The sequence below is a fragment of the Bombyx mori genome, chromosome 4 (assembly GCF_030269925.1).
Source record: "Bombyx mori chromosome 4, ASM3026992v2".
NCBI lineage: Eukaryota > Metazoa > Arthropoda > Insecta > Lepidoptera > Bombycidae > Bombyx > Bombyx mori.
The window spans coordinates 10758506-10778157 of record NC_085110.1 but is presented as its reverse complement, the minus strand read 5'-3'; the positions used below and the strand labels follow the sequence as shown (position 1 = coordinate 10778157).

At 36.1% G+C, this 19652-nt stretch overlaps 1 protein-coding gene and 1 long non-coding RNA gene across 4 annotated transcripts in view; one reads left to right on the top strand and one right to left on the bottom strand.

Moving 5' to 3' along the window:
- Positions 1 to 16374, top strand: part of LOC110386023 (uncharacterized) — a 39959-nt gene extending 23585 nt beyond the window's left edge. Inside the window, exons 4-6 of one of the 2 annotated variants that reach the window (XR_002431287.3) lie at positions 3964 to 4152; positions 13626 to 13715; positions 14556 to 16374. This is a non-coding gene — a long non-coding RNA (uncharacterized LOC110386023). Of the gene's footprint in view, positions 1 to 3963; positions 4153 to 13625; positions 13736 to 14555 lie in introns of those variants that run through there. The other variant, XR_002431286.3, reaches the window with a different exon arrangement.
- LOC134198658 (neural-cadherin-like) overlaps positions 1 to 19652 on the bottom strand; it is a 99044-nt gene that overhangs the window by 22167 nt on the left and 57225 nt on the right. The window lies entirely within an intron of this gene.

Sequence of the window (19652 nt, the reverse complement as noted above, 5' to 3'; positions counted from 1 at the left end):
TATGTTTTGGCCTTTACGAATTTTGTTTTCGCAGTTTACTAACTTACTTTAATTATTCTGAAGCAAATATTCATTCATTTCAATTTCAGTTAATTCGACTCATGTGAACATTTATGTGATGTAGAACTTTAAAGGTATAGCAAGTAATATTTGAGTCATAACATTATACAAACTTATTTTTATTTTGATGAAAAGATGAGCGCACAAGCCCCTCTAATTGATAAGCATTCCTGCTCTTGAAAACGAATTGCGTAAATGCTTCGAGGAAAAAGTGACAGGAGAGTCGCAGATCTGTATGGCTTCACAACACGCCGTACCAAGAGTACTGAGAAACGTGCACTAGATGAACAATATACTAATATGGAAGGACAACATGGAAGTAGCATTAAGAGTTCAGGGTTGCCATGGCACATCCGTAACTTCTAATATGCTTACAAACGGACCAGCGTAAAACATCTACTGACCCAATAGGATTTATTTTAATGTAGTTTCAGATGTACCTTTGAAAATATTATTAACCAAAAACCCGGTCTTCATTACACAAGGACAGAGCGGCTTTAATTTAACTCATAGACGAACAAATTAAGTAACGAAGTTCGTAAGTAATCAAATAAGTTTGTAAGGTCAGATGGCGAAGTATGAGCGTGGCGCGCTTGTGGCCGCCAACCGTTCTTCCATTTTAATTGCCATTTCTCGAACAAACTAAATGGAACTCATAAATTTTACTACGGATACGTCAAAATATACGATTTTTCTCTTCTCGACCGTCGCAGTCAATAAAATGTGGAGCGAGGAGTCCTCAGTAAATCACTTATCGCACAATTGTTAGGTATTCTGAGTACAATTCCTTACCTAGTTTTCTACTAAGAGAACTAAACGCGTAGTATTATACCCCATTAATGATACAAAAATTACAATTGAAGAAGTTTTCCGAATAGATCTTACTTGCTTGCTATTTACCACTTCATAGACCACAGAAATCACCTTGAGATATGAGGTAGATGATTCAATTGTGTTGGAATGATAACTCTCAGTGGGCCAATAGGGCCTACCGCTTATAAATACACTTGTAATTTGCGGACCAGATTCCTTTTTTTCCTTTATCGTGACAATTTTCAATACGATACATATGTAAATATTTATAAAAATGGTATTTGTAGCTTGTTTTTTTTTTTTAATGAATAGAAAAAAACTTAATTTTTACAGTGCACAAAAAAAGATAGAATCAAGTAACTACACTTTTTTTGTGTACCAATCTAAATAAATGTACTAAACGTTTTCTTATACATTTACATCTTACTTATCTCTACAGTTTAATTCAGTATGCATCTTATCTTTAAGCAAGTTTATAAAAAAGTGAAACTTTGGGATTTCATTAAACGTATTTTCATGAGTAGGTACAGGATCAGGGGTGTCGTCACGAAGGCGGAAATTGTAGGGAGGATACCGGCGAGGTGAGCGAGCCCTCGTGGAAGTGGGCCTTCGGTCAAAACATGTCGTTGACAATGAGTACGTGACCTCACGACCTAGCTTCGGCCTTTTAATTTAGCAAAACACACTGAAAAAAAAACCTCTCTTGATCACCCACGCACATAACATTACGGGAACGTCGCGTCGTTTATATCTTGAAGGATAAAGTTTTTACTTCCATATATTTCAGTGCGACGCTTTATTTCTTATGAACGAGTTTCAGGGCAAATCTTCACGCTATACGCTCTCGTGTGAATGACAAAAACAAGAAAAGCATGCGTAAAGAAAGAACGAAAGTGGAACAGGTTCTCGTTAGCACGGCTGTTTGCATAATTTTTGCATGTGGTCATTAACACCGGCACAAAAGAAACATTTATTTGTCTTAGAATGTTTCAGGATCGAATTAGGTAATGATAAGCGATTTGTTTTCAGGTTAAATGTACATATTTGAAGCGTCTCAATCGAATACGTAATAAAATTACATAAAAACAGCTCGTGCATTCTTATTGGTATTGACTTGTGAAATTTGAACAAAATTATTTTCAAATTTCATCATATAATATATAATTGTGAAATAATGCTTATTTTATTAAATTTTCATACTATTTAATTAAGAAAAGAAATAACACGTAATGTTAATTAATGCGGTACGCAAATTTCTTGCTCACATGTATTCACAGGTGTATAAAAATAATATTGAAAGTGTTTTATAGGCCCCACGTTTAACGTTTATGCACGCAAGTTTTCTCGAAAACTGACCGTTAATATTTAGAATAAAAAGTTACAGCATTTGAGAGCGATGCTCATATTTCATTAAACGAGAAGGGAAAAACGGAAAACTTCTCTGTTGTATATAGGTAATGCAGATTTAACGTAAACATAACATTCGAAATACGTTATGTTTGAACTCGTCCACGCATCTAAGCAATAAAAAAATAAACAAACGTTAAGGATAAGCGCTCGCGTTACAGTTTCGAAATTGGAAGACGGATAGGACTAAATCTGGAAGTAGAAAATCATCTATCACAATTTATCCCAGTCCAAACAGACAATAAAAGATTGTCTTGGGCTCATTACGGGAGTATTGGAGCGGTAAGAAGGACGCTCGCTTCCACTACGGTTAGTTAACTTGCGATTATACATCGCAAACGGTCATTTCCCTTTCTGAATAAAAATTAGATTTTCGGCAGTAAGCCTGTTCTGTCTTTCAAATTATTAGTTTTTTGTCCTTGTGGCAGCTAAGTATAGGCTTTACCTTATCGTGAGTGGTTACAGTCACTCAGGAACGCCAGCAGTGCCAACATCCCCTTTTTTTGTCGTGCAGGGGTCGAACATCATGTGAGGCTTTCGCGCCTAGGTGGCGTGCGGTGTATGTGGGACTTGACGGTCTGCAGGTGTTTAGAGCAGACCGCGGGTCTAAGGATGTTTAAGGGCCCTATCCACCAAACGACTCCCCTTGCACTCTCTCATCTGACGTCCGATCTCCACCTGGGGTCAGAACGTAGTCAGAGTAGGGGGGTTCCCGCGGTCAACACTACAACCAGAGTCGCGTCGCCACCCCCAGGACGCCCGGCTATAGCCTCGATGACCCGTCGGCCGTCTCGGTACGGCCTGGTACGGTTCTGGTCCAGCAGGGTATTCCGGAATACCAGTGGCACCGCTTGTGACGGCCCGTCGAGCTGCCGTACTGACCTCACAGGTCGGAACGCGATACACCGTCAACCGGTTGCTCCCACACAACAGTTCCGTGGAACTGCTGCCATGCAGCGCGCTAGAGCGCAGGTAGTACGCCGCGCGGTCTCTCCCCCACAGGTCTCCCTGTAACCTTCACCGGGGGGAGGTCGCCTCCTACAGATCAACATGCCCCTGCCTAACGTTAATGAAAATGCCTAAATTAATATGATATTCATGTTAACATAAATCGTGCAAAGTTATAAGTTGTTGTGTATCTTGTTATAGCCAGTTTATTACAGTAATCACGTCGTACGTGCCTGCGGCTTAAGTTTGTCCGTACCAAGTATTGACAGCTCGCTCACGAAAATTAGTGAATTTAATGAACTTCTCGAATAACTGGCGTGCTGTTTATTGAATTAAATTTTATTGGAAATTCGCCAAATTCTCTGTCAAACGATGAGTAACCAAGAAAAGCTTCTCATAGTATATATGTATACGGTGTAACGTAATAAGAACGTTCTTGAAGCCGAAATGAGAAGTAGCATACTCGCGAGAGTTAAAAATTACATATCATTTTCTAGGGTCAATTTCTTGATAATGGTATTTAGCGTTGGAACGTTAAATAACGTTGTAACCTGAAATTGTAGCGTTTGTCCTATGCCGAACCTCATACTTACTTCGCGATAGTAATAGACAAGATGGTGGTTTAATTTGGAGAATAAACGGTATTATGAGCCAAACAGCAGACACCCGTTACACAACATAATTGAGACTTCAACCTGATACTAATTTGTCTAATTGTTTTTTTTTTTTCCACAGGTGTAAAACCGCCGGTTCCCCACCTGCACGGCGGGTGGGGTATGTGAGAGTTGAACCTCACTAAAAACTCCTGCCGCTCACAGCCGGTGCCCTACCCCGGACCGGGCCGCAGCCGAGTCGGACCTACTAAGACGGCGGGACTGGGTTTACACGCAGAGCATATTACATTCGTCCCGCCGTGTCTAATTGGTAGAGTATTTTTGTAAGCTTACACTTGCAGATACGGGGATTTCGCCTATTTCTACAACGAAGCAGTCATGGGTTCTAATTTGGAGGGTGCAACCGCCGTTTTACTACAACAGAATTGAGATTACGATTGAGATTAACGACCTCAAGGTAGGTGACGGACGGAAAACACTTTTTAATATATACGGTCTCCGTTAACTATAAACACCAGCTGAGAAGTGGAATTACGCCAACAGTAAATTCGAATACAGCGTTAGAAAATTCGCAATTCACGATATGAATATACATGGCGTCTCAGCTTTTAGATTAATTTAAGATTATCCATTAGGCCACGATGTTACTCAAATTAAATACAGCACTCAGCTCACGGCACTTTTGTGTTGTATCAGCAAAGTTATAATAATTAGGTATGCAAGAGAATGATTTTAGAATTTAAGAAATATACATTACTAGCGACCCGCCCTCGCTTCGCTTCAGAAACTGTAATTTATTATTGATTTCTCCACTATTTAATGGATGTTATTATACATATAAATCTTCCTCTTCAATCACTATCTATTAAAAAAAAACCGCATCAAAATCCGTTGCGTAGTTTTTAAGATTTAAGCATACATAGGGATATAGGGACAGAGAAAGCGACTTTGTTTTATACTATGTAGTGATATTTAATAGGCAGAGAGGAAATAATGAACATCGAAATGAAAATTTCATTTGTATGTTTTTAGTAGTTCGAATTTAATTAGCCAGAGATTAGTATAAGTTGCTAGTTATACTCGCTCTAGTAAAAAATGGAATTCAGACCAATGTCAGGGAATGGTGCCGATTAGCTAAACGAAGAAGATATTACTAGGAATATACCATGTATGCTTTTTCAAAACAAAAACTGACTTTAATGTGAACATCGTTTTTTAAGTACACTCGCTGGAATAAAGATTTATAATACAATTCTAACGTCGACTTGCTGACAGTGAATTGTGGAAAACACGTTTTAGGCGTGCTCCGCTGGGTTTATCTAAATTGGAGAATAGACTTTTATTAAGTCTCGGTAATACCAATAAACTGACACAGAAACCCTCAAATGTAAGTGATCGGAAACATGATTCAAATCTTGTTAAAATTCCAAAGACAGGATTAGCGAGGCCCGTGTAAATAGGGCAATGTTATCGGATGATCAGATGGGAGAGTCGTTCCATACATTATGCATGAGCATTGTCTTCGCCACCCGATACAAGTCTACAAGACTTTCCGGTTTATTTTATACGTTTAGACGTGAAGAGTAAAAGTAAACAAGATAGTTATGTGTGTGTGTGTGTGTCGCGTAGCAGTTGTTCCGAAAAAAATCTATTCGGAAGGATTTTGTTACTCTTTAGACATCACGACGTGAAGGTAACTACTGTGGAAAAATATGCTAGGATTATGCCTCTCATTGAATATCGAAATTATCGACGCATAAAACTTCAGGTCGTTAGTCCTAATCGATACGTTATTGCTTAGAAAATACCTGCCAGCAAGATTTAAGTGTAGTCGCATGGCTCAAGTAGGTACCCTTTACCTATTTATTGCGTAAATGAGTGAAAGAGCTCACTGCCCACATAAAGTTAAGATGTAATACGTCATAACGTGAATGCTACCCCGCCCACTTTGAGGCATGAGTCTCAATTGTATTGGATAGCGGCCGTCGTACTTTCTAAGCCCGAATGCACGATTGTTGCTAAATATGACAATAACACACACAAGACATGAATTGAAACGACCTAACACACAGAAACGCACATAGAAATATTTAATGTTAATTTAAAATTCGCTTCTTTCTGTTCATTGTTTTCGTTTTATTATATACTTAGTCTGGCCATAAATACTGTTACAATTAAAAATAAACAAAATATTACATTTGAATTTGGAATCTGTCATTTTTATATGATTGCTCATTGAGTTTTCTCATTTTGGCGCCAATACATTGTACAATATTTTGCGATATTAAAATGGAGTGGGGTGATAAAGAGAACCGAATCGCTTTGATTGCATTACACAAAGTAGGTATGGAGCCAAATGTAATTTTTAAAACTCTCCATACGCTTGGTATTAGTAAAATGTTTGTGTACCGGGCTATTAATTGGTGCAATGAGACCTCTTCTGTTTATGACAGAAAAAGATCTGGCCGTCCACGTAGTGTTCGTACGAAAAAGGCACCTAGAGCCATGTCGCGTATTTTAAAAGATGACTAAGGACTTGCAGCCTATAAGAGACGTACTGGTCATTTCTTAACTGATAATTTAAAAGAGAATAGGGTAAAATCGAAACAACTACTGAAGCGGTACGCAACGGAGATCATAGAAAAAATTTGTTTACGGATGAGAATTTTTTTACAATTGAGCAACATTTTAACAAACAAAATGACCATATTTATGCTCAAAGCTCTAAGGAAGCTTCCCAATTAGTCGACAGAGTGCAACGTGGGCACTATTCGACTTCAGTGATGGTTTGGTGGGGTATTAGCTATGAAGGAGTGACTGAGCCATACTTTTGTGAAAAAGGTATCAAAACATCGGCACAAGTGTATCAAGATACCATTCTTGAAAAGGTAGTGAAGCCCCTTAACAACACCATGTTCAATAATCAAGAATGGTCCTTCCAGCAAGACTCGGCGCCAGGTCATAAAGCTCGGTCTACGCAGTCTTGGTTGGAAACGAACGTTTCGGACTTCATCAGAGCTGAAGACTGGCCATCGTGTAGTCCCGATCTTAATCCGCTGGATTATTATTTATGGTCAGTTTTAGAGAGTACGGCTTGCTCTAAACGCCATGATAATTTCGAGTCCCTAAAACAATCCGTACGATTGGCAGTGAAAATTTTTCCCATGGAAAGAGTGCGTGCTTCTATTGATAACTGGCCTCAACGTTTAAAGGACTGTATTGCAGCCAATGGAGACCACTTCGAATAAGTTTTTTTACTTTAAATTGTTTTATATTTATGTATTAAAGTAACACACTGTAAAATTAATAAATGTTATTTGCAATAGAAAATTTAATTTCTTTGTCTCAATATTTATGGCAATACTAGATAAATAACTAATTCTTATTCAATTAATTTATTTTTTGATATTTTAATTAATTAATATATTTACTGACTGCATTTAATGTAAATAATTTTGAATAATATTTGCACGCCGACCCGGTAGAAACATGCTGTTCTATAAAATAACTATCAACAACTTTGTAAACCGTGTTTTAGCTAATAGAGTTTGATTCGATTTGATTTGATTTGATTAATGAATAATATTTATTTATATATTATATTGAATATATAAATAAATATTATTATAAATATTATTAATGACCTGGAGTGATGTCAAGGAGCAAGCGCAAGACAGGGTAAAGTGGAGACAACTTGTGAGGGCCCTATGTACCAGCGGGGTACTCTAGGACTACAACAACAACAACAATATTGAATATATATATTATATATATTACAGTGTATCCCAAAATTCTTAAAAATACTGGTCGTTATTAAGCTGGTACGATTCAAAAAGGACCGCCCAACACTAACTTCATTTTAGTTTTAATATTGAAAAAAAAAACACTATTCGAAACATAAATATTGCATATTTTAAATTTGATGACGACATTTTCTGCGAATTAAACTTGGGTTCCAAACGTGACTCGTTTAAACGGAACAAAAATGTCTTGATAATCTTCAAATTCAATACAGCTTGTTAATTACGCCAAAACAGACGCGAATACACGCCAGTAGAAGTGATACATGGCAGCATTTAGCAGGAAACCCGAATCGGAGGGGCTCATTACCGCGTATAATCCAGGATTGCCGTGCAAATCTCCGTAGGTAGAAACTCACTGACGGGCTTTAATGATCCTCTAAATACTCCGGAGCCGGCAACGGGCCTGAGAACATACAGTCTTATAATTTACTCGTTACATCATTGGAAACCGTTACGTCTTAAATGCGCACATTCAAATTTATTTGCATAACGAAACAATTGTTTTAATGATGCACTAAGCTATGATAATTTTATTTGCTAACATTAAAAGGCAATTAATTTAAAATTAAAGTTGGACTTAATGATTTTTAACAAACATCGAGTCGGTTTCTAATTTTGAATTTTACCATTTAGAACAACAAAATAAAACAAATGATTAGTTTTATTCGAATTAGTATTTAAAATATTTTTTACCACTTTTTACTCTTCAAAAAGTGTATCTAGAAACTTAAATTTCGAAGTAAAGTCGTAGAACGAGACCTGCTTGAGTATTTACTCAAATGTGAATTGAGAATTAGGAACACCTGAACAAGCTACATTCCAGCTTCTTAGATCGCTTTAATTTAGATCTCTGAAAGACATTAACTTTCGAGGCTGTGAAAGGAAGCTTACTTCTGGTTCCTTCTAAGAACCTTGCATTCGCCTCATTAATATTTCTTTGATGTTCGTTTCCATTTAAATGAACGGATGCTCTAGTTATAAATATAAAAGCAACATTAAGTAGCAATGAGAATATATTTTTAAAGAAAAGTATGTATCACCAGGCGCGTAAGTAGGACCTAAATCACGAGAGATTTTATATAGAGGCCTATTAAAATTCAGGCGAGATGTGTGAAGGAAGGCTCGGTTGATTTATGCCGGCGTCGGGGCTTTTCCATTGTAAAAGTTTAAATATGAGGCTAACAGCTCGCATGGATGCTGCCCCTTGAAGCTAAGGGCTGTGTTATCAGAGGATCCATGACACATCGCCGCGCCACATTTTCGACGTGACTCCATTTAACTTCACGACCATCTGATATGTCATATTTAATTATAAATTATAATCTTACCACTATGCAGTTACTAATATCTTATTCAGTAATTTAAGTAGTACTTACATTAATAAGATGTCGTTAAAACTTCAGAGCTTACGTTTAATTACTGTAGTTATAGACAAGTTAATAAAGCAAATTTAAGATCTTCGAAACTTTGAAGCGATTAATAAAAGGTCAGAAATGGATGTACGTGGTCTGAATTTAAATTTTCATTACTGTATAATTACGTTTGAATTTAGTGGTAGAATTTTGTCGACATGATGCCAATCATTAATACAATATTAATAAAGTTTGGAGATTGAAGTATTTTGGAGTTAATGAGGTCAAGTGAATTGTGGTACCAGTTAACGCTTAAAATCTACGAAGTATCCGGATTATATTCTAAAGTCGATTGGATAAAAATTTGGAAGAAAGCCAGACATTTTTTTTGTCGCTGTAGTTATACACTTTTATGTTTTCATCGGAATGGACTAACCTATTTATTATTTCTTACAACGCATATATTTTAAATGAACCTAATTGAATAATAATCAGTGGCTTTCAATCATGATCCTTTTCTTCTTATTTTAAACGAACATTTTTATCTTTTGTTTTCTTTGTCGTGTTCTATACATTCGCGCGACTTTTATCAGATTGGATTGAAACTTTGTCTGATTTTTGTTGATGCTTTAGAAAAAGTTTTAGTGATAATACCATCAATAAAGAATAGGTTGAGCGCTAGAAACATCATATTCCATATTATTAAGCGGAGCGCAGGGGTTTTATTTGTTAACTAGTGAAATACAAATTTGTTTAAAGGTTATTTTGTTACCATTTACTTCATCGATGTTATCTTTATAATATTTGTTAGTTTTACTTTTCACACATTTGAGATCAGATAGTGATTTCGTCTTTTCAATAGTGAGATTCAATAGTGATCGGACCAATGAGAACTTGAACGATAATCAGGAGCGAACATAGGTACGTTTGCAAGTGGGGTATTATATGTGTTATTGGCGCAGAGTAGCTCTTGGCTGCTGAATTATTCACAGCTGTAGAAGTGTTGAGGTGTTTGCGCAAACACCTTAATATTCGGTTTAATATTTATGTTATTACCTCAATTGCATCGTTCTGAGTAAACATTTTCAATGTAAATACGGACACTCGGATGCGAATGCTAGCAAAGATAGTTAAGTTCTTAAAGTGTAAATTACTTCTTTACTTCTATTACTGTTTTATACTAATCGAATATATACCATTTCCACCACCACTGAAGGACGATTTATTTAGGGATAACGTTAAAGTTTTATCATTTCCTTTCCGCTACGACATCATCCACAAGATTTAATCCAAAATGATTGAAATGTAAAATGTACAATAATTAAAATAGCAACAACGAAAATTTTATATAACATTGTATTTTTTTCTTCCAAAGAGCAGAGACAACGTATTTACAAAGATCTCAACAGCTCTGTTTTATAAACTTTATTACCTTGAAAACATCGTATTGTGTTTCATTATATTACAATAAATACAAACAATTTGATTGCTAAAATTATTCGAGCAGTCCAAAAAAAAATGTAGCGGAAAAGTAGCTATAGTGAAACATGTCAGCAAAGAAAAGTGTTCTTAAGAAAACATTGTTGTTCGTGATTACCCTTATTTATTATGACAGGCACGAGTATTTTCTGGATATTATTTTTCAACAAAACGGATGAATACAACCATGAAATGAGTGTATCATGATAATTTTACGGGTATTACTGTTGTAGCGAAGCTGAACATGAATAAAGCAATAGACGATAAGTGCGTTCTACGAAAGATATAATACTGTTAGACAGTACAGAGATAAGTAAGAAAGAAAATTGAAGACTTTAAAGACAGGTAACGCGCCCTCGCTTATCCGGCATCACGTGAAATTAAGGCGACGACATTTTTCTCACCCGAAACGACTCTAGAGGCAGTAGCGTGTTTCGTCCGTTTTTATCACTCCGTCGGGCATACCTTTACGAGATATTTCACAAATATTATTATTTTTATTGCTCTAGACAGGTAGAATGAGTTCGCGACCCAACTGATTTTACGTGGTGCGTACCTATAGACTTATCGCAAAACCTGAATGAAATTCAAATATTAAATGTGTTGTGTAAATTATGTTCCACTATTTGAACAGAACAATTTACTTTTTTTTTATCCTACCTAAGCTGATAGCCTTGAGACCTTAACTAGTGGGTGAGCGCGCGGGGTGTTGAGAGCAGATCGCAGATGCTCTCAACACATGCAGATCGCGGGCCCAAGGATTTTAGGGCCCACCCACTAAACGACTCCCCTGCACTCTTACACCCGACGTCCGATTTCCGTCCGGGGTCAGAACCCGTTCAGAGTAGGGGGGTTCCCGCGGTCAACACTACAACCAGACACGCGGCGCCATCCCGAGGACGCCCGACCGACGGGTCGTCGAGGCGATAGTCGACGACCAACGACGTCGGTCTCCGCGGTACGGCGGCCCTACCAGGCCGCCCGGGCGGTGCCGCTGGTGTTCCGGCATACCCCGCTGGGCCAGAACCAGCCTGCCGGGTCGGAACGCGATACACCGCCGACCGGGTTGCTCTTCAACAGTATGTTCGGCGACGACAGCGACGACGAAAATGCGGACCGCATCGCAGTCCGCAGCCGCCGACGCGCCGTCCCGTCCTCCTGGTGCCAGCGCGCTAGAGTGACGGTAGCGTGCGGCGCAGCCTCAACCCCCTTAGGTCGCCCCGTGACCATCACCGGGAGGAGACTGCCTCCTCATAGTGCTAACATTGGCCCTAGCAAGAGCCGTGCTTCGCAGAATCTACCACCGGATCGGAAGCGCGACCCACTGAGAAGATCCGGCGAGAAACTCAGTGGGCTGTGTCTGAGGGTTAATTTACGATGACCGGACAATTTACTACTTAACGCAGAAAGTAGCCACGATGGTGGATGTATTACCAATCGCGCTACCCCCATTAAAAGTACAGTGTTTAATGTCGGGGGGAATATAAGCGGCGATATATCTGTCAATATGAACAATGCACAAGTATGCTTCTGTATAAATCATCGCTTTACGGCCCAGAATCTGAATGCGGAAACAATTGGGGAAGGCTTCATACACGAATTATCTCGTTGACCGACAGTGAATTCCCAAATTGTTCAATCGCATATCGAGCATCGATGTAATGTTTCTGACATGGCGTTTTCAACGTTTCACTTCGGGCTAAATTTATCGAAATTACTTAAATATAGTTAATTAGTTTTACGCGAAACGAACTTGTAATAATATTATACAAAATTCTATTTATTATATTTGAATTGAAACTATAACAGTTATTTCATTATTTATTTTATTTAGTTTTGTGTGTACCTGATTTTACACTTTTGTAGTTGTAGATGAATGATCAAGAAATACAATTTTATAGTTAACTAGCTGACCCGGCAAACGTTATGTTGCCTTAAATAAGATTTCTAGGGAAATTCTACTGTAGAAATAAAAACCTCATTTAACCACATAATACCTCATTATAAACAAAAAAATATATCCAAAAAATTAAAATAAAAAATAAAGGTTTGGGGTGGACAACCCTTTTCACTTAGGGGTATGAAAAATAGATAGTAGCCGATTCTCAGACCTACTGAACATACTATTGATACACAAATAAAACCAACAAAACATGGCTGAAAAATGTATAGTATTGTATAGCTTTCAAATATATTAAGTGTATAATCTATGATGTATAGTGAGTAAGTAAGACAGGAGACCGGCTTCGTCCCCATCCCTACTACGTGATGTTTGCTGGATCAGTGGTGACACCTGGTGGGGATAGCTGATCGATTGATAGTTGATCAGTAGTCGACCGGCGAGCGCGGGAGATCAAATTCAATTTAAAAAAAATCATAATTAAAGGAACTTGAAATTTTAAACTCTGAATAAGAATTTATCGTACTACAATTATAATATTTGATTGCCATCTTGCAACCTTATTGCGAATGGAACAATAGGGGTTGATCGTATAAGAGTGAAAATTGAGAGTAATATGATTTTTTTTATTTTAAGTCATGATAAAACTAAATAAAAAACTTGCCAAAAAAATTAAAGTTTATAATTAACAAAAAATAGGGGTTGATCATAGAGGGATGAAAAATTGAGAGTAACATCAGATTTTTTATTTTAATTCATGACAAAATAAAAATAAAAATGAAAATCTTGCCAAAAAAATTAAAGTTTAAAAATTAACAAATAAAAAATAGAGGTTGATCGTAGAGGGATGAAAATTTCAGAGTAATATGATTTTTTTTATTCTACGTCATGACAAAATAAAAACAAAATTCTCGCAAAAAAATTTAAAGTTTTTAATTAGCAAATAAAAAATAAGGGTTGATCGTAGAAGGGTGAAAATTGAGGATTGTATGTATTTTTGTATCATAAAAAAATTAAAATTAAAAATTTTGTCTAAAAAATAAAAATAAAAAATTAGGGGTGGACTACCCCTAACATTTAGGGGGATGAAAAATAGATGTTGGCCGATTCTCATAGATACCGGATAAGCACAAAAAATTTCATCAAAATCGGTCTAGCCGTTTCGGAGGAGTATGGCAACGAAAACTGTGACACGAGAATTTTATATATTAGATTGTGTAATAAAAATTCAGCATTGTTTCTTCTTCAGCTGGATACAAAGGAAGCCGGTTTGACCGAACCGCAACTCAAATATAGAAGAATCAAAAGGAAACCAGCAAAGAAAAGTTTCAAAACAAAGGTAATAAAACGATAAAAACAGCAGTGAATTTTGGAAAGGGCCAGACAAAAGTATTTGAAACAATGTGATACTCAAAGGAAAACGGCGGCAGATTGATTGTGCGACCGAAAACAATTTTATTAGACTTCAAAACCAAAAACACATCTTATTGTAGGTACCTATTTAAATACATCATTACGAATATTTATATTTCTTATGCTAATATGAAAACGTTATTCACTATAATTGAAATAAAAAAAAAACGATTTTGTTTTATTCTTCATTGGAAAGGTGGAAAATATTGTTAGTTATTATATTAAATTTATTTGCTCTTATTACTCTTCACATAAAATTAGAATAAGAAGCGGTAAGGTAGACGAATCAGGTTTTAATTAAAAAAAAGTCTGCGTAAGATCTAACATTATTTTATCTCCAGACCTTTATTAAATACGAAAATAAGATTTCTTCAAAAAACTCCCCGAGGATAGATGGTTTTGTAATAAAACTTCTCAGCTCAAAACATGAAAAGAAAATCTACTGTTAAAAGGCCAAAGAGAGTTTTATAGAGAAAATGGCGCGCTTCTTTCATGTCTGGTTCTGAAAACGAAAGCGGTTGAAAATGTTCATAGTGCATAAATGTAATGAATGTTAGGTCTCTAGTGTTTTAGCCGCACGTTCTTCGGTTTCGGCGCCCTAATGCACTAGCTACAGATCAGGGTTGACACTAACTTCTACGAGGAATTTAGTTCATAGGCGAGACATCCGCGAGCATTGATAGTTATACATATATGATTAAATGACTAAAGTAATAATCACTATTTGGCAAATTATTTTATTATTATTATAATTAATTTTTTTTAGTTGCTGAATAAGATGTTGAAATGTTCATAAATTACCGTATTGAGCTGAAATGATTTGTTCGACGAAACGAATTGTGTGAAACTAAACATAAGTAACAAAGAACACTACCCAGAAAATACGATATAAGACTTGGATCATCGATTCTATTGTATTGACGGAGCATCGCTACTGTCCCCTTCTCTGTTCTGGGTTCTGTATGGATGGGAATCGGACGCTTGACAATCGACCCGACCGTCGTTAGTGAAACGTAAACTACAGAGAATGCTACACACAAATGATTTTTAAAATGAACAATTTAGAAGTTAAATAAAAAAATGTAAATATTTTTTCAATAAATTTGTATACTAGTTTTTTTATTGCTTGGTTGGGTGGAACGGCTCACCTGATGTTAAGTGCTTACCGGAGTCCATAAGCAACGCAACGTGAATACCGTCACCTCTATCGAGATATCAATTCTCTCAGTCTCAGTTCTCAGTTTTTCAGTACAACGGCAGAATTAGGCAGGGTAGTAAGTATCTACCCGAGCTGCCTCACAAGACGCTCCACTACCATTCGTTTTTGAAAACACACACACACACACATACACATTAATACAGTCGACAACAATAACCGACATTGATACATACATGTAGGCGGCCCTACATCGTGTTTAATGGCTTATAATTCACAAAGATGTTACTTTGGTTAGCATTTAACAGAGCACGCGGCCGTGCTTAAAGTGTTAGAATATGTGAGCGTAGTTAATGTAATCTTCTTACAATAGCTTTAATATTCTAAAGGCACGTACGGTATCTAAGGACACCAAGCAAACCGTTTACTTTTTATGAAGACGTGTAGATACAGCTCGTGTTTGTTTGTTACGAACAAATACATGGTTCGCATTAACACGTAGTTATTCTCATAACAATAACATATCTATAAACGATTTTGCTACTACGTTTTCTATTGACAAATTATTCATGTCGAGAAACACATCAACCTCAACACATTAAGACAACCCTGGCAAGGCTCAGCATCTACCTAATTATTATGTTATTTCATATTTAGGTCAAACTCAAACCTCTCTAGGTTACACAAATTAATGTATTTGGAGTTCGTTTTACGTTTTCTGAATTGGTGTATCTACATATAAACTAGTCATTATGTACTTTATTTAAAGTGAATTGAGTTGCGATTTTGTTGCAGATTAAACATTATTGAATTGTATTAAGCACATATTGTTTTCAAGTATTGCAGTTTTGTAAAATTTTCTTCGTATATCCGGTAAAGTTTTGACCATTATAAAATTGACTGATCGAATTGACTCATATCGGGCTTGACTGAGCAAGTGTTAGAGTAATACATACGATTATTTTTTTACGACACCCATGGGAAGAGATGGAGTGATGCTATTTTAGGTCACAAACGTATTAAAAGCGAGATAACCGTAAAATACCTTACACAAATATTGTATTCTGTAAAAAGGTATTTTTGCGTTTCATAAAAGCTCCACAGTTTTGAAATGGAATCTAATTTAATACTTATTCAGAGCACGTTTTAATAATATAGAACTGAACAAATAAAAAAAATGAAATTTTTCGCATTACATTCATACAACAAACAGGTCGTAATAATTAATTTAAATTTAATATCACGAGCGTTGCGTAAAACGGGTACAAAAAGTTACATAAAAATGTATGTTATATGGCAACGAATAGGCGAGCTTGATTCTACAATGGATTTTGAACAATCGTTACGTTTTTCGATGAGTTTGCATAATGTTAAATAAATTACGTACTCAAATTAATATAGCACAATAAATAACACGTACTTTCAATAAGCGAGTTATTTTTTTCTTTTTGATGATTGGAAATTGGTATTTAATAATAGAGTATTTATTATCCAGCATTTGATCGGGGCGGGGATGTTGAAACTCCTTGTTCCGGATCATCATCACAGAGGCTGGAGTTTAATGGGAGTTGTACCCAAACTACACAGTCTATTGCGACCAGCAGACAGAACTCTATAGAACAGGGATGGGTAGAACTTACCCTAAAACACCTATCTTCAAATTTAATTAATACGTAAAAATACGCATGCTCAACAAACAACTATCAACTGCAACTGCAACAAACAACTATAAGCCGTGCGAACAGATTGTTGGCAGCACTCGGTAACGCCGTCCTGTGTTTTCTAGTTAGAGTGATCCTTTCCCATTATATGAACTGATTTTAAAATTTTTATAAATTTTATATTCGCTGCATGCATGTTTGTGAAAAATCATGCCTTGAGGTTCTTGTCAGTGGTGAAACTGCAGACCAAATTGGTGGTGTTAAGACGATTTAAAAATATCTGTCAAGGACTATTTGAATGTTACTGGTGTTTAATTGCATAGTGGTAGGAGGTCTTAGCAGCCCGCACGGGTAAGACCACCACCATTTGAGGTAGTCGTTGTACTGTAAAACTGAGACTTAGCACTCATGTCTCAAAATGGATGTCAGCATTTATGTTGTTGATATCTATGGTCTCTGGTGACCACTTTACATTAGGTGGGCCGTAAACCCGTCCACCCTCCTAAGCAATAAAAAAATTAGATTCGTTTAACTTAATACCATGTGGACCGTAAATGAATCAACCTACCATCCACCAGCCGTAAAGAACAGTAAAAAATATGCAATGAATGTTGGAGCGTATATTTTCCTTAAGCACACCTCGAAGAAAAATATGTATTCACGTCTTGATAATTTACAACTTCCTGTTGTTGTGTCGCCTCCACATTTATATTTTATTCCTTTCGCACTCAGCAAGTGCCGTTGTTTCAATAATAATAATAATCATAATATTTTGTGCCTCGTCGGATACATTCAATTCCGTTATGCATACTATTTAAAAAATATATTTAAGGTATTTTATGTCCTGGTAACTAAGACCTTTAGGTCATGTCTTATTTTAATTTATATTCTTATTTTTATGAAAAATGATAATATGGGGTGAAATGAAATGAAGATGATTAATTTGAGATATTAATCAACTGGGCTGAAATTAAATGAGATGATATGGGATGAAATATAATCTCAGTAAAATGGTGGTCATTTACTGAGATTTTTTCAGTACACTGTTTGGAGGATCCCGAGAAATTACGTCCAGCGGCTTTGTTTCATTTTCCCACATTTATGGATTTTCACAGATATGAAACAGTTAATAAGCCACCGTTATTACACATTTAAACCTGAAGAAAGACTAAGTAGACAAAATAAAACTAATCACACAACTTCACTCCTCGCGTTCCCGCCAAAAAGTCATTTTAAATTTATAAAAGATTAAATCATTGATAATAATACACATAAATTAGTGATTAAATATTAGTAGTCATTTTTTTAAGAGAATAGACAAAAAAACATTACGCATGGCCAGTTACAAAAAAAAAAAAACAAGAAAAAAAGAAGACTATCGCCGACCGCATCGCGCGCATTGTACACGCACACACCGGTTGTTTTTTCATATCAATATTTTTATGGGATTTTACTACTTTTCTATTACGAACTATTACGAACGATCATACTCGTTGTTGCGCGAGTGGTATACCCGTTTTGTGAACAAACAATTTAGAAGAGAACCGTCGAGTCGTCAGGCCGGCCGCCGCCATTACGCGTCGTCCACCAGTCATGTTTCTTAGATTATGCAGCCTGTAAGAAGCCAGCGACGGGTTGGCAGGTACGTCTACTTCTCATTACCTAGCCTCGGCCTGTTCCTCTTTTTTTTTCACCTTTTGGTGATACTAGTCCCCGGAGAAGCTTCCAAAAAATAGAACTAGCGTACGTCGTGGTGAAAAATTGTAAAGATTTAGTTTTTTCCCACTAATTAGAATACAGTTATCTAAAAAAAGACGTAAACTAAGTAAGAAACGGAGCTATAAACTGTTCCTCGTATAATAACAGTTGTCAAACTCTTCAAATGTGCATATGTATGACACGACATAAATAAATACGCCCTACTACTTACTACTCATCAGTAATTGAATGTTTTTAAACTAAAGCTATGGATGGACTTGGGTGGTTTGTGCTAAATCATCTCTTAGATTGTTTTCTTACGCACCAACTTAGATTAAATTTAAATACGAGAATCCCAGAGGACTATAAGGTGGTGATTTTTGTCTTGAAGTTGTTTTTCTGTAACCCACATTTTCCGAATTGAGTCGAGTGAGGTTTGCCAGATACCCCGATTGTACGATGTTCGTTTTAATTAGTTTCTGTCGAAATCTGTTCGATGCTGGCGCAGCGAGACTCGAAGAAATTGCTGAGCACCACTGCTGACTATAGAACAAGATTTACTCTATAAAAACTGTTAGGACTGTTCATTCAATTTATTTTTAATCTTTTTCACAACTAATTGAGTTGTTTCATTTAGATTTAATTTAAACCTGTGAATCTTTTTCTTTGAATGTTTCAGATTAATTTTTTTATTTCGCAAATTGTTTCAAGTATTTTCTTCTGGAAAATAACGAATTGTTATTTAGAATTTCTTGAATACAAAATGCTGCGATACAAAATTGAGTACACAATAAAAATGCATAACACTTTTACGAGTGCTCGAAGTCAGGAAAATATACTGTACGAAGTTGAAGCTTCATGTTATTAATTATTATTAATTTAGTATATAAGTTATCATTCACAGCACCGTAATCTTCACAATTCAATTTGAAATGTAGTTTTTAAGCTGGATGATGTAGCTATTAAAAATAAGAGCACGTCTCGCTGATACACTGAAAACTTTGGCGAATTCATAATCAAAATCCCTAACTACATTATAAGTTAACAATATATAGTTAAAAAAAAATTGCTTAATAGTACAAAAATTGTAGATATGCTTACACAAGTGACATTTAACATAAATTCAAATGACCGGGCAAAAGGCGTCCAGTTATTGAAATAGCCATTAGATACGAAAGGTTCCCTGAGCCTTTAATCAACCGTGTATATTTGAATAATAAATTAATGAAAACGTGTATAATTTAAATAACGAATATTCGAGAATAAGCTTTAACAGGATTAAATTTTATTCATATTATTATTATTGCTCTAGAAAGGTAAACGACCTCATGGCTCGCTTGAGAGGTTA